This window comes from Leptonychotes weddellii, chromosome 5, assembly GCF_054177405.1.
Source record: "Leptonychotes weddellii isolate Sample4059 chromosome 5, ASM5417740v2, whole genome shotgun sequence".
Classification (NCBI taxonomy): domain Eukaryota; kingdom Metazoa; phylum Chordata; class Mammalia; order Carnivora; family Phocidae; genus Leptonychotes; species Leptonychotes weddellii.
The window spans coordinates 147,575,846-147,589,236 of record NC_138373.1 but is presented as its reverse complement, the minus strand read 5'-3'; the positions used below and the strand labels follow the sequence as shown (position 1 = coordinate 147,589,236).

Sequence of the window (13,391 nt, the reverse complement as noted above, 5' to 3'; positions counted from 1 at the left end):
GGTCCCTCACAGTACTTTATACTAATCACACTTACAACGAAATAATTAATTGGGCTGTCGGTTGTGTTCCTGGTGAACTAGAAATCGGACCCAAATAGAGACCATACCTGCTTTCTTCACTCCGTGTCTCCAGCACCTAGCATGAGGTCTTGCCCATTATAGGTGCTCCATGTCCTATTTGTGAAATGCAGATGATTTGTGGTTTATCAGATCTACCTTTCCATTAACTGATTGGGTTCTTAGGCTTATTTCTAGCATTAAGGTTTTAGGGATCAATTAATAATACCCCTCCCTTCCAGGTCTGAGATGAGAATAGATGGAGAGGCATGGGACCAAGCCCAGAGAGATCAGAATACCACTTTTTGTTAAAACCATTTGGAGAATGAATGTGTCTCAACCAGGTAGACTTACTTCCTCACCCAAATTAGACAGTCTTAGCAGCAAAGTAAACATCAGTTTCTCCCCCTGGAGACCTGTGACCCAGGCTCTCCACAGGCTGACGGCCCCAGAAAGAACAGGGAAGCAGGGCATGCACAGGTCCTTCACACAGATGCACAGTCAGATGTAGGCTCCTCTTCCTTAGGATGGAGGAAGCGGCAGGTGCCACGAGAGACCAGGATTGCTGTTCTGGTAGAGCTCAACTCAGTCCTCTGGGGACCCTGCACAATGAGGTAGAAGGGTTAATAAATACAGGATAGCAGTTCTTCCTGCCATTTTTAGAGTGAGTAGGTTTTTCTGGGGAAGATCTTGGAACTGGCCAAAGTCCCTGACCCCCTGACCATTTTCTGCCCTATATAAGAGAGTGTGTATGAGATGCCAGTGCGGTCTTGTCTCCTCTCCTCTGCTGTGTGCTCATTCTAGGATGGCCTTTACAAAATCTCTCTTCTTCATTGTTCTTTTCTTCGAGACCCATCAGATAGGGTGATTTTTAATTACTTAATACCGCGCTGTTTTCTGACTTTTGGAACTGCAAGGGAAATTGGGTTGATATGGCCAGTTTAGCTTTAGGTTGACACAAGTGTTTCTCTGCCTGGCAAGAAATTTTTCTTTTTTTTTTTTTTAAAGATTTTATTTATTCATTTGACAGAGAGAGACACAGCGAGAGAGGGAACACAAGCAGGGGGAGTGGCAGAGGGAGAAGCAGGCTCCCTGCAGAGCAGGGAGCCTGACGCAGGGCTCGATCCCAGGACCCTGGGATCCGGAGCCGAAGGCAGATGCTTAACGACTGAGCCACCCAGGCACCCCACTGTGACATTTTAAAGGGAAAGTATCTTCATATGAAATGTTTTAGTAAATTCGTTTACAATATTCTTTGGTTTGTTGTAAAAATATATCACAGGTGCAGATACAAATAGTCAGCATTCTTTAAAATCTTAGCTGATGCTTTAGAGAAATGACAACATACATTGTTTCAGCATGCTGAATGTATCAAACATTTGAGGTGAAGCGGGTCAGATTTCACAGATAGCTTGTTCTCTTTGAATCCAGAAGTTGTTTTAGGGATTAGAGGAATAAGCAAGCATAAGCTTTGGCACCAATGTAGAATGAGAGAGGTCTTGCTAGAATGAGGGGGTATTATATAGCTTGCCCTGTGAGAGGTTCAGAGAGAACTTAGATTCACTGTAGCTTGACTAATTTTAGAATGTGAAACCCACATATAAATGCTAGGTAACGGTAACTTCTGTTGTAAAGCATTTTACACTTTACAGTGTGATTTTACTTAGGTTCAGTAGATTAGGTGAAATTGCAAGCTCCGCTCTGCAGAGACTTAATGATGGCTTTCCTTGGAACTGGTCTGGTCCTCAGCAAACCTCACTCCTCAGTGTGGATGCAACTGTGTGGTACCCATGTGACGAGCTGTGAAATGCAGATGTTCTGAGAACTGGGGAGAGTCCAGGAAAAGTCAGGTGGTATTATGTTCTGTGCAACAGGGAAGTTTAAAACTCTTGTGGGTCCCACTGGCATCAGAATGAAGGTCAGGTTCTGGGGCGCCTGGGTGGCTCATTCGGTTAAGTGGCTGCCTTCAGCTCAGGTCATGGTCCCAGGGTCCTGGGATCGAGCCCCGCATGGCATTGGGTTCCCCGCTCAGTGGGGAGTCTGTTCCTCCCTCTCCCTCTGCCTGCCTGTCTGCCTGCTTATGTTCTTTCTCTCTATCTCTCTGTCAAATAAATAAATAAAATCTTAAAACAAAAAAAAGCATGAAGGTCAGGTTCTATCATGTGCCTCCAAGGCCCTCTGTGATCTGCCCGCATCCGTCTTTCCAGCGTCTTCCTTCCCCGCCCCCCACCCCTTGCCCTCCGTGCCTTAGTCATATGAAAATCTTTTCTGTCCATTATAAGCTCCGGTCAACTTCGATCTCTAAAGCACAGGTTCCCACATTTTCTCATTTTCTGGGGCCCTTGGTGTCACCTTGCCCACAGGCCAGATGAAATACCAAGCTAGTCAGTTGATTGTTCATGTCCTAAAAATTTAGTAGCTGTTTGAAAAAAAGGACACACTTAAAGTGAAGGGAAATTTCACTGTTAAATAAACAGTTATTTACTTATGGGCTGCGTAACTTCTCAAACCTGGGAATCAGACTGGATACCCATTGTACACTGGTGTCCATGCAGTCAGTGCTTTTTATCCTAGCAAATTCTAAAAACCCAGCTTTGCCAAAAACCTGGAATGTAGTACAATCAGATGTTGAAACTGTGAACTACCTTGAGCTAGTAGTTCAGGCAGTGCCCAGCAGATACTGAGAATAGCTAGGCTTCTCCAGAAATTTTAAAATAACCTGGGCTGCCTCTGGGGCATCTTGGCACACAGTTTGGGAACCGTGGTTTTTGGCTTTGGCATATGCCGTTTCCTCCGCTTGAGCACTTCTCTTCTCCAGCTTCTTGGTGGGCCCGTCCTTTAGCTGTCAGCGTGGATGTGATGCCTCCTGGAAGTTTTCCCTGAGCCTTTAAGAGCTAGGAGGTGCTTCTATGTGCATCATCCTTAGCATACTGTCCTTAATCCTACCACTTTATCTCTTTGCAGGGATAAACATCATCTCTGTAGTTTCAGCTTTACTTATCTTTCCCACTGGGCTTTGAGTTTCTCAAGGGAAAGGGCCTGTAGAGGGACTATTATATTGCGGATGCTTTATAAATGTGTGAATTGAGTGAATGAGTAACTTACTGGATCTTGTTCAGAATTAGCTTGTAGACTGGAGGAAGTCAGCGTTCCAAACAGACAGGGTTGACAACTACAGGGCTCCTGTCATTTGTATGAGGATGTTTTCTACAAAAGCCTGACCTTAGCGACATGCAGTGTCTCTTGCCCTCCGTGACCCCATCTACTCCTTGGCCACAGACTGCAGCCCTACAAGTACATGGCCTCCTGAATTCTAACACAAACCACGGGGAGGTCATCTTGATCCTTTTGCATTTATTCATGTTGCCAGACGTTGACCCATATACATATCTTTTTGGTTCGGAAATTGGAGGTATTACTTGCTTCAGATGTGTGTGTTCTTTCCTTTAGTGGGAAACAGATTACGGTGCCTGATGGGGCCAGCTCCCGGCATAGTATAGCATTATAGGAAATACAGGTGTGTTGGCAGTCATTGAATCTAGAAGTGATGGCGGCTTGGGGATGGGGGCCCAGCCCCCGTGAGAGGGTGCACAACATGGGTTTTACACCAGAGCAGGTGGGAAAGGTCTCTTCAGGTCTCACCTAGCAGATGGTGGTCATCCAGGTGCACATTGGCCCTGTGTATTTCTGCTCTCTGTTCCTGGAACTAATGTGATTAATATCAAGGAAGAAGGGTGACCGTTTCCTGTTCTAGGCGAAAATAACTCATCTGGCTTTTGAGAGCTCTGAGGGCATTGTTTGTCTTCTCCAAATACGAGGACATCAATGCTGTAATCTACCAGATGGCTGCTTTTACTGCTAAATTAAACAACATGGTAAGTGAACAATGTCTAATAACAGTACTGATAATCACAGCGAGGTCCTATGTGTCTTCACTTAAGGACATCATGTCCCATTCCCATAAGAGTCCCTGCTCACCTAGGCCTTTCCCATAGGCATTTTCAAACTAGCCCTGTAAGGTAGAAAAGTTTGTTCCGTCATTTGAGGCTTACAGGTGTTAAATTACTTGCCCAAGGTCAGCACAGCAGATAACCCTTTTCTGTTCCCTTCTCTGTAACGGCTCAGTTGCTGCAAGGGGAGGCTTTTCTCACTTCCGCTGTACCCATGTGGGCCTTTGAAGACCTTCGACACAGCCTGAGGCTTCCGGACTCAAGGTCCACTGAAATGTTTCATGTGGAAGGACAAGGTCGGCGGAGGGGTCTGCGTAGATGCTTCAAGTCTGCTCTCTCGTGACCTTTCTTTATTGCAAGTGAAGATCTGTTTTGGTGCACCTTTTCACTCTATTAAATGCTTATGCTACTTCCAAAAGGTGTAAAGGTGATAGGAAGCAGCAAAATATGCACGAGAAGCAATTTCAGGGAATGCGGACCGGCGCTTCTGGTCTTGCTCCTGACATTTCGGGGCACGTGCCTGTGAACCTCTGGACCTCACCTGGCTCCTGGAGAGTGGGAACAGCCACAGTCCCTTCTCTGCCTACATCAGTTCACATGAAAGATCAAGAGATGATGAGCAAAGATCCACAGATGCTCTGACCTCAGTCTCACCGGGCTCTACCAACGTAAAGGAGGAGTATTTTTACCAGAAGCACATGGACGGTTATTTCAGAGCCTGCAGCCATAGTTTACAGAAGCAGTGACCTGACCCCCTATAAGATAAATAGTAAGAAGAACTTGAACCAAGCCCTTATCTCCTACCTCGCCTGCGAAGCACAGTGCCTCCTGGGAAATCTCTCATTCTTCCCAGCAGTACCACAAGGCAAAGGGCTCTGTGGAAGATTCTCAGTGCACCCCCACTTAAGAACACACCCAGTCCCCAAGCGTGCGTCCATTCCCTCTGTCAGAGTACTGTTCGTTGCCTTCCAAATGCACGGTCTCCTGGGTATTGGCCTGCTTTCTAGAACTGTTTGACATTTGCTCCCACCGGTTGGATATTGTGCTTAGCAAAAATCATTGTAATCTGTTTCCCAGTCTGTTATGGTGTTATCTTTATCATATAATTAAATGATACAGTTGAATTATTATGGAAGGGAGTGAAATATGAGGGCAGGAAGAAGCGTGTCTATAGACAACGAAGTGGCGTATTTTGGAACAATGACGTAAAGGCAAATTGCCATAAAAGCAGCTGTGAGATAGAAGCAAGACAACTAAAACAACTTGGGGGGGAGGCGGGGGGGTGGAGATAAAAATATGAAAGGACTTCTGCGCTCTGATGACTTCACAAATGGCTTTTAAGTTCTCCCTATAAGATAATATCCTGGTCAAAAGCCTTTGACAATCGCTTTGTGACTTAAGCAACAAAGGTATGCTGCCTATTCACACAGTGGGTGTGTTCTTACAGGAGAGGCCTTAGTCCTGTATCAAAAGATGGTCAAAATGAGGTGCACCTGGGCGGCTCAGTGGGTTAAGCGTCGGCCTTCGGCTCGGGTCATGATCCCAGGGTTCCGGGATCAAGCCCCCCAGTGTGTATGTGCACTCTCTCTCTCTCATATAAGTAAAATCTTTAAAAAAAAAAAAAATGGTCAAATGAATGAATGTTCATAGTAGGTACATAACCCTGATGATGCTTGGTAAGAGGGTTCCTGCAGAATCTTTACTCCCATTTTACAGATGAGGGTACTGAGGTGCCAAGAGGGTCACTGGCTTAACCAAGGATGAAGAAACCCAGAGTTGATCATTTATACTGTTGTTGTTGTTTTTTTTATCCTGTTGTCTGTTTCTGCCTTTAGAATGTCATGGGTATAATTTTAGACACCCTGTAAATTTAGCCCCAGCGACATCCTTATTACAATCAAGTCGTGGCGCCTAGAAATGGCATTGGTATTTTGAAGTCCCTGATTTTTCAAGCCACGCTAAGGACAGTGTCCTCACTGTGCTCCTGGGACCGATGGCTTTTCTCCGTATGGCATCCTTTCCTCTGGGAGGAGAGACGTGTTCAGTAACTTCTGTCCTCCTCCGCAAGCCAAGACAAATGTCCTAACAGAGATAAGCCATCAGAGACTTGGAATTTGATGCTATTTTACTTCTGGCTTCTTCGGGGCTGAAGCTGCTTAATCCACAGGTGCAAAGATTGAAAAGTGTCAGGAATACATGAGGAAGATAGAAGCCTTGCTTTTGGAGAAACTAATAACCGTTCCATCCAGTAAAACAGCCCAGGTGTGTGTGTGGGAGCCCATGTGCGCCTGGCTGGGTAATCAACATTCCTTATAGACATGTTTTGTGGTAGAATGCATCCTTCTCGGATCCGGAGAAAAGAGGTCTCTTATTTGCGCTCTGGATTTTGACAAATGGCATATTTTGGGATGTGGGGTTTATTTCTGCTGAATATCTGGCTTGATTAGTGTGGAGAAGCACATGCAAAGCAGGCTGGAGCCCCACCCCACCCAAACCTCCCAGTGCTGCACAATCAGGAAGTGCATTCTCCCTCCCATTGTGGCTTAGGAGGGAAGTGTGCTTTACATATGCAAATGCAAGCCCCAAGTTTCACTTAATAATTATCAGCTGGAGATTCTATTGATGAGCAGCTGAAGCTACTCATCAGGAGAGAAACTGGGAGTTAACCATTTCTAGTCCACCCCGGCTGCTGCCGCCTCCTCCTAGCCTCTGAATACCCCGGTGATTGCAGACAAAGATTCTGATTTCCCCAATTCTTCACTCCTCCTGTCTGGCCGGAGTCTGGCAGCTGAGTCTTCCTGACCCCTTGTATTAGCATGTGTGCATCTTTCCCCTACCCCCACCGCCTTTCTGTTTTATAGGCTACAGAAGGCAGAACAGATCCATCTCTGTTTCTCGTGGCGGGATCGCTTACAGCCCTAGAAATAATGGCCTCCCTGCCCTCGCTCTCCTGCTTAGGCAACCAGCAGCATCCTTTTCAAAGGACACAGGATGACCCTGAGGCAGGGTACCCGGGATGGCTAGCTCAGGATATCAGAAACTTTCCCCCTTTCTGCTTCTACTTTCCTTCCGTGTGCGCACACTTGCCCTCTGGGATGTCTAGTAGCATCCTTGGGCTGCTTTGTCCGCTTCCCTTGTTCTTGCCATAGCTTGGCAGAGTCCTGTGGGCTGGTACAAATGGTTTTACTTGGCTTCCCCGAGTACTCTTTCTGCAGGAGGTTCCTTACTTTCTTGATGCTTGTCGAAACCAACCTGCCTTTTGTCTCTCTGGTGTCTCCTGCACGTCACCGCAAAATGCAGCCTTTATTTTCTGGAAAGAGAGCTGGCATGAAAACAGACTTTTTCTTTGGGAGCAGGTGTCCATTAGACTTTTGTTCAACTGGGTCATTTAACTTTTGCAGTAAGTCTCGCTCGGCAAGTTACTTAAGCGCAATGAACCCACCTCTTCCACCTTAAAATGGGGACAATAAAAACTACCCTATAGAATCAGCACTTCAGTAAGATAATGTGTAAGACCCACTCGATCAAAGTGGGTGGTCAGTAGGGGGCTGTAATCATTGTTCTCTCTCAAAAACCAGTTCCCATCATTGGATTGTTCCAGTCACTGCCTGTATTCATTGATTTCGTCATTTCAGACATTTATTGGGTGTCTACCGTGTGCTCAGTTCTAGGCCCTGGACGTATAAGAGTGGATAAGACCAATCCAAAAAACACCTCTCCAGCGTTGAACTTGTATTCTAGGGGGTGGAGACAAACCAGAAAGAAAACAAATTTATACTTGGGGGAGCTCTGTGCTGTGTGCAATGGGGAAGAATAACCAACAGAAGGAGTAAGAGAATTGGGCTGAAGGGTGGCCTGAGTTTTCTCTGAGAAGTGGTATTTAAGCAGATTTCCTGATTAAGAGGGTAAAAACCAACAGCAAGGGTAGAGGCCCCGAGGTCGGAGAATGCTTGGTATGTTCGAGAAGCATCTAAAAGACCAGTGCAGCAGGCACAGAGGGAGCGGAGGAGTATGGGACTGTCAGAAAGATGACTGATAAGAGTTTTGTAATCCGCTGTAGGGTATTAGGGTTTTAAGTCTGCTGGGAAACCATAAGAGGAGCCGTTTGAGCAAGATAACGACGGGACCTGAGAACAATTTGTACATGTCGTCTGGCTGTTGAGTGGCAAGTAGATCGTATGCAGTAGGGTGTCTGGTCAGGTGGCCATTGCATGAGTCTAGATGAGAAAAAGTGGGACCTGGGGCTCCAGTGGGGGTGCAGAAGTTTGTATTTGGGGCATACTTTCAAGGTAGAGCCCACATTCAAATACCTTGCTAATGTGGTGCGTGTGGAACATGAGGGAAGAAGTTCAAGAATGAGTCCTGCCTGTGTGAGTGTGTGAGTATGTGTGTATGTGTGTGTGTTTGTGTGTGTGCATGTGTTCATGCACATTGGAAACAGTGATGCCCTTCACTAAGATGGGGAGCAGGGGGTTTCGAGGCGGGAACCCAGGGCTGTCATTTGGATATGGGGACATGAGGGATTCCTGAGTCCCCGTCTGTTGCCACCATGTAGCCAGCCTGTAAGAAGGGCCACTGCTTGCAGACCTTGGCATGAGGCGCTCGGGGAGCAAAGGTGAGTCAGCGTGGCCTCTGCCTTCACCAGCACAGTGTCCGCTCTGAACAGGTGTTGAGGGAATGGATAGTCACAGCATGAGTCAGGTTCCAGAAACAGGTATTGCAAATGTAATGAGAGCCATTACCTTAGGTCCCTATTGTCACAGGATGCAGGAAATCCAGTGACATGAAGATTGGAGTGGCTGAGTCACCCTGGGCAGATGGGAGAAGCGTTCCGAGGAAGGATTTCTCAGATAATGGGAGAGTCCGTAGTCACTCACCAGGTGACAAGGCCTGCAAAGGAAGCAGCACAAATCCTTAATGCCCGTTCCCGCTGCCCGTCATGTTGCCCAGGAACTTAGAACAGAGTCTGCACCTGGAGGGGCTTTGGGAATGCTGGCGCTGATTGCTGGTTCTCCGAGGTACCCTTCAGGGCCAGAAGATGGAGGCATAAAGTATAGGGGGTTTCACAGCAGTTCCAGAAAGTCCTGAGAGGCTTGTCCCAGGCTTTTCTCTTGTTAAACCCACTCCATTATCTCTATCCTGGCACGGCCTCTGAGGTCAGTCCCATTAGTAAAACCTCTGCTGGGTCCTGCAAAGGGCTATTTCTCAGGGGCCAGGAATTGGGGTCTTGCCCTGGAGGCTCCCCATCAAGGCATCTCTTGGGGCCCCTGTGTCTCTTAGCGCTCCCCACACCCAAGCCCAGCTCCCTCTCCACTCACTGAGGCATTGCCTGCCTTTACTTCATGGCTGAGTTGAGTGGAGAGCGACCTCAGTTTTATTCTCCTTGCTTCTATGCTCCTGCTGGAAGCACCTTATAAAAAGTCTCTGTCGTCCCAGGAATAGGACTTGGAAATAAGTAACAACCCATCAAAAGTAGAGATGGCAGGTTTTGCTTAATAGGTATTAGCGCTGTATTTTACCCAAACATCTATCTTGCTCTTGGTAATGTCTTATCTTTGCCAAGTGCCCATCCTGATAAAGTGTTATTTCTGTCAAGCTGAGCTTCTGATAAAATCGTCTATCCCCCCCTCCCCAATCTATCTGTTAAAACCTTATACTTCATTTCTGATTTCCTCCTGAGGGATGGTTTGGATTTGTCAGGAATAAGTGAAAAAAAGAGATGATGAGGGTTCCCCCCCCCTTTTTTTTGGTCCCTTTGTTTCCTTATAGATACTCATGGGAATTGGAATATAAGTAAGTCAAACTGATAAAAGGGGTTTGGAAACTCTGAAGAAGGGAAAAGAAGATCGAGGAAAGGAAGGCAGGCTTTTTGCTTGTTTGCTCTTGTTTTTAATTTACAATTGAGCTGAGGACGACAGCATTGATTTAGGTGATGTGGCAGTTGGCAGGAGAGGGATGTGATTGAGGGGATCAGCCACATTGACAAAAATACTTGCTTCCTCAAGCAGAGGGAGTGGGAGAGGGAAAAGCAGGCTTCCCGCCGCCGAGCAGGGAGCCCGATGCAGGGCTCGATCCCAGGACACTGGGATCATGACCCGAGCCGAAGGCAGATGCTTAACCATCTGAGCCACCCAGGCGCCCCTAGGTAATCTTTCATCTTGAGTACTGCCAAAGAGAAAAATCACAAAGAAATTTTGAAAGATTTCTGGGTTAGGGTCCGTGCTGATGACTCTAGGGTGAGGATGGCCAGTTAATGCTTTGCAAAGAATAAAATCATGCTAGTTTTGCTTGTAGTTTTGATGACTCTCCCATTGAAGGGGATTGTGTTCACCTGTTGCATGCCTATGAAATGTGACTCAAGATCCTATGGAAGGGGAGACCCCGTCTTCCAAACTCAACCACTGGAGAGCACCACTAAAGCGGGCTGTCTTTGAGGTCATGCCAAAAGGGATCGAAGTCAAGGAGTTCAATGGGGACAGAAGCTAATCAGAGATGTTTGGAATGTGAATTACGCTCTTACACACTGGTTGGTTTTCCAGATATGGAGTGAATATCTACTTACATTTTCTGGGACACACTGTCCAGTGGTTGTTTCCTAAACCACCTGGTGATCTAAGAGAAGAACTGGACCCCACTGCCAAATTGTGCAATTATTTAAAAAATAAAGCACTACACACCTTATCCTTTGCCTTGTTTGGTGATGCTTTGAATACTACTAACAGAGTCCTTCTGTCCATACTTAGACTCCTTGGACATCGAAGAGAACTAGGATTGCCCAGATTTAGAAGTGGAAAGACTCGTTACTCTGCTGTGAGAACAGTAATTCAAAGACCAACGGCCTCAAACTTTCAGACCTTAGGATATTTGGCAAAAAAGACATTTGAAACTTTGAGGTCCTTGAACCTAGAGTTTCAAGGAGCAAAACATTGACATCATTGCTCATTAAGATAATACTCTGAGCACTTAGAACAAAAACCCAGCTATGGATACAGCAAATTGGTGCTAAAAATGTCTTCATTTCCTTGACTTAAGGTCTTTAAGACACAAGGTTCTGGAAAATACTTTCATAGAGGAGAGAAGTCAAATTGCATCTAGCCTATTATGACAAAACAGAGCCAGGCTTTTTCCGTGGCTTTGTGGTTGCAAATTCTTTTTAGAAGCTTGTGGGGAACAGTTTTCTTAACTGTTCTTCAGTCTTTGCCAGAAGATCTCCAAGGTCTTTGCTGGAATTCAAGTTTGCTTTTGTTGCCAAGACAACTTCCAGAAAATCACTTTGGGGAATTTTTGGGTAAAATGTTCCCTGTTTACCCCATAACAAGTGAGCAGCCTCTCTGCCTGTTACTGCTGCCGTTTTCCTCCCCACAGCAGATCTGGTTCCACAGTTCTGGAATTAGGAAGATGTCCAGGCTGAGCCCCGTGTCTTACTCTGACTTGTAAACTGCTCAGAATTAGTGCCATCTCAGATACAGCTGTCACATGGGCATCCAGCAATCAAAATGTTAAAAAAAAATTTTTTTTAAATGTGAGACTTTTAAGATGAAACTGAGTTCTCTGATTTTTTCTAAAATGACTTGGCTGCACTATTTATTTTGCAGTTTCAAAATGTATTAAAGGAGGGTGTGAAATTTTGATGTTAATAAAAAGGAGAGCATTTTGTTTAAGCATTTTGTAATTTTTTTTTTATTTTTTTAATGAGCACAGTCTTATATGGAAGGTGAGAAATTGGAGAATTCATTTGGCTTGAAGTGACCTGTTGATCACAAGAAGGGAGCCTGGAACCAGGGAAGCTGGAAGATCTGGCAGCTGGAGTTGGGGTGGGGAGGCTGCTTTGGAAAGAGCTCCAGATGAGCTCAGAAGGAGAGGCACTGACAGAATCAAAACAACCCCAAGCTTGAAGTAACTAGAACACTGGGCAGCCTAGCTTCTAGGAAATCAGGAAGGTCCTGGGTTACACAATAGAGCTGTTCTAAGAATACAGTAGAGACTCGGGCCAGGAAACCAGGGCCCAGGGTCAGAGCAGAACTGGAATTAAGTGTGGCAATGCTAAGACTTCCTTTGCATCTGAGCTGTTTCTTAAATTTGCCTTCAGGGGCCAACAGGCGTGCTTGCAAATGGGGTTTATGGTGTCTTATCCAGAGGTTGGAGGGAAATGCCTAAACCAGTGTTTCTCAACCTTGACTCTACAGGAGGACCCCCATGAAGGTGGCCGCTTCTAAAAATGCTAACTAGATCCCCACCTCCAGAGATTCTGAGCTAAGTCATTGGGGATGGGGCCTGTGCACATCAATATTTTGTAAAAAGTTACCCAGGGGATTGTAATGGCAGCCAGGACTGAGAACCACTGGCCTAAGGGACCAGGAAACGAAGCAGAAGCAACACAACAATTAGACTGGACTTGTTTAGAGAGGGGATGATCAGGACACATTCTGATTTGTAGCAAAAAGGGGCAATTGATTGAGAGCCAGTGATGCTCCCTCTGCCATTAGCTGCTGGGATGACATTGAACAGGTTAACTCACGTGTCTTATTTCTTGTTTTGTTTTCCCATTTCATAGTCAAGCTGGGATAGTGAGAATACCCGCTTCATTTCAGTCTTGCTAAATTAAATGAGATGGCACACACAGCTTCCACACCCTGGACATGTCCTCACTAGGAACTGTGACCGAGCGTTTGTTGAATTCAGTAGATGACCTTGAAGTAGATGGAGTTACTTCTGTACACTGTCAAAAACCGCAAAATGCAGTAGGAATAGGGTTGAAGAACATTATCCCTGGCATCTGAGTGAGGCTGGCAGAAACAGGGAGAGATTGGAGGCCAGGGTTCTTAGGACAAGGGTTCACAAACTAGGCTGGTCCACTACTTGTTTTTGTAAATAAAGTTTTATTGGAACGCAGCCATGTGTCACACATTTCTGTGGCTCCTTTTGTGCTGACCTGGCAGAGTGGAGTACTTGAATCAGAGGCTGCTTTGCCTTCAGAGTAAAACATATTTCCTTTCTGGGCATTTACAGAAAAAGTTTGACCCCTGTTTTAGAATAAGATTAAAAGATTTGGTTTGGGATGGAATGTTTGAAATACAGTGAGAGAAGCAAGTGCTTCAAGCATGAGGAATAATCTGAAGGCCCTGGTGACAGATTGTACGTAGGGGGATTTTGCTGTAGAAAGGTTAAGGATGCAGTGTCTTCATCATGGGTAGAATGATGCGGGAGGACAGACTTCCTGAAATCTGGGCATGGTGCAGGATTTTGGTGTCCTTGGCTAGAGACATCTAGGTTTGTCACCACTGGAAGGGGCTGGTAGGAGTCCCCTAAATGGGTGGCCTCAGGTCTGGGAGGCCCACCCAGGTCCTGGCCCTGCCTCCATTAGTGAGCCCCACAGTCCTGTTC

At 46.0% G+C, this 13,391-nt stretch overlaps 1 protein-coding gene across 4 annotated transcripts in view; it reads left to right on the top strand.

The window, feature by feature from the left end:
- Positions 1 to 13,391, top strand: part of LARGE1 (LARGE xylosyl- and glucuronyltransferase 1) — a 451,673-nt gene that overhangs the window by 178,343 nt on the left and 259,939 nt on the right. The gene's annotated exons all lie outside the window — the stretch shown is intronic.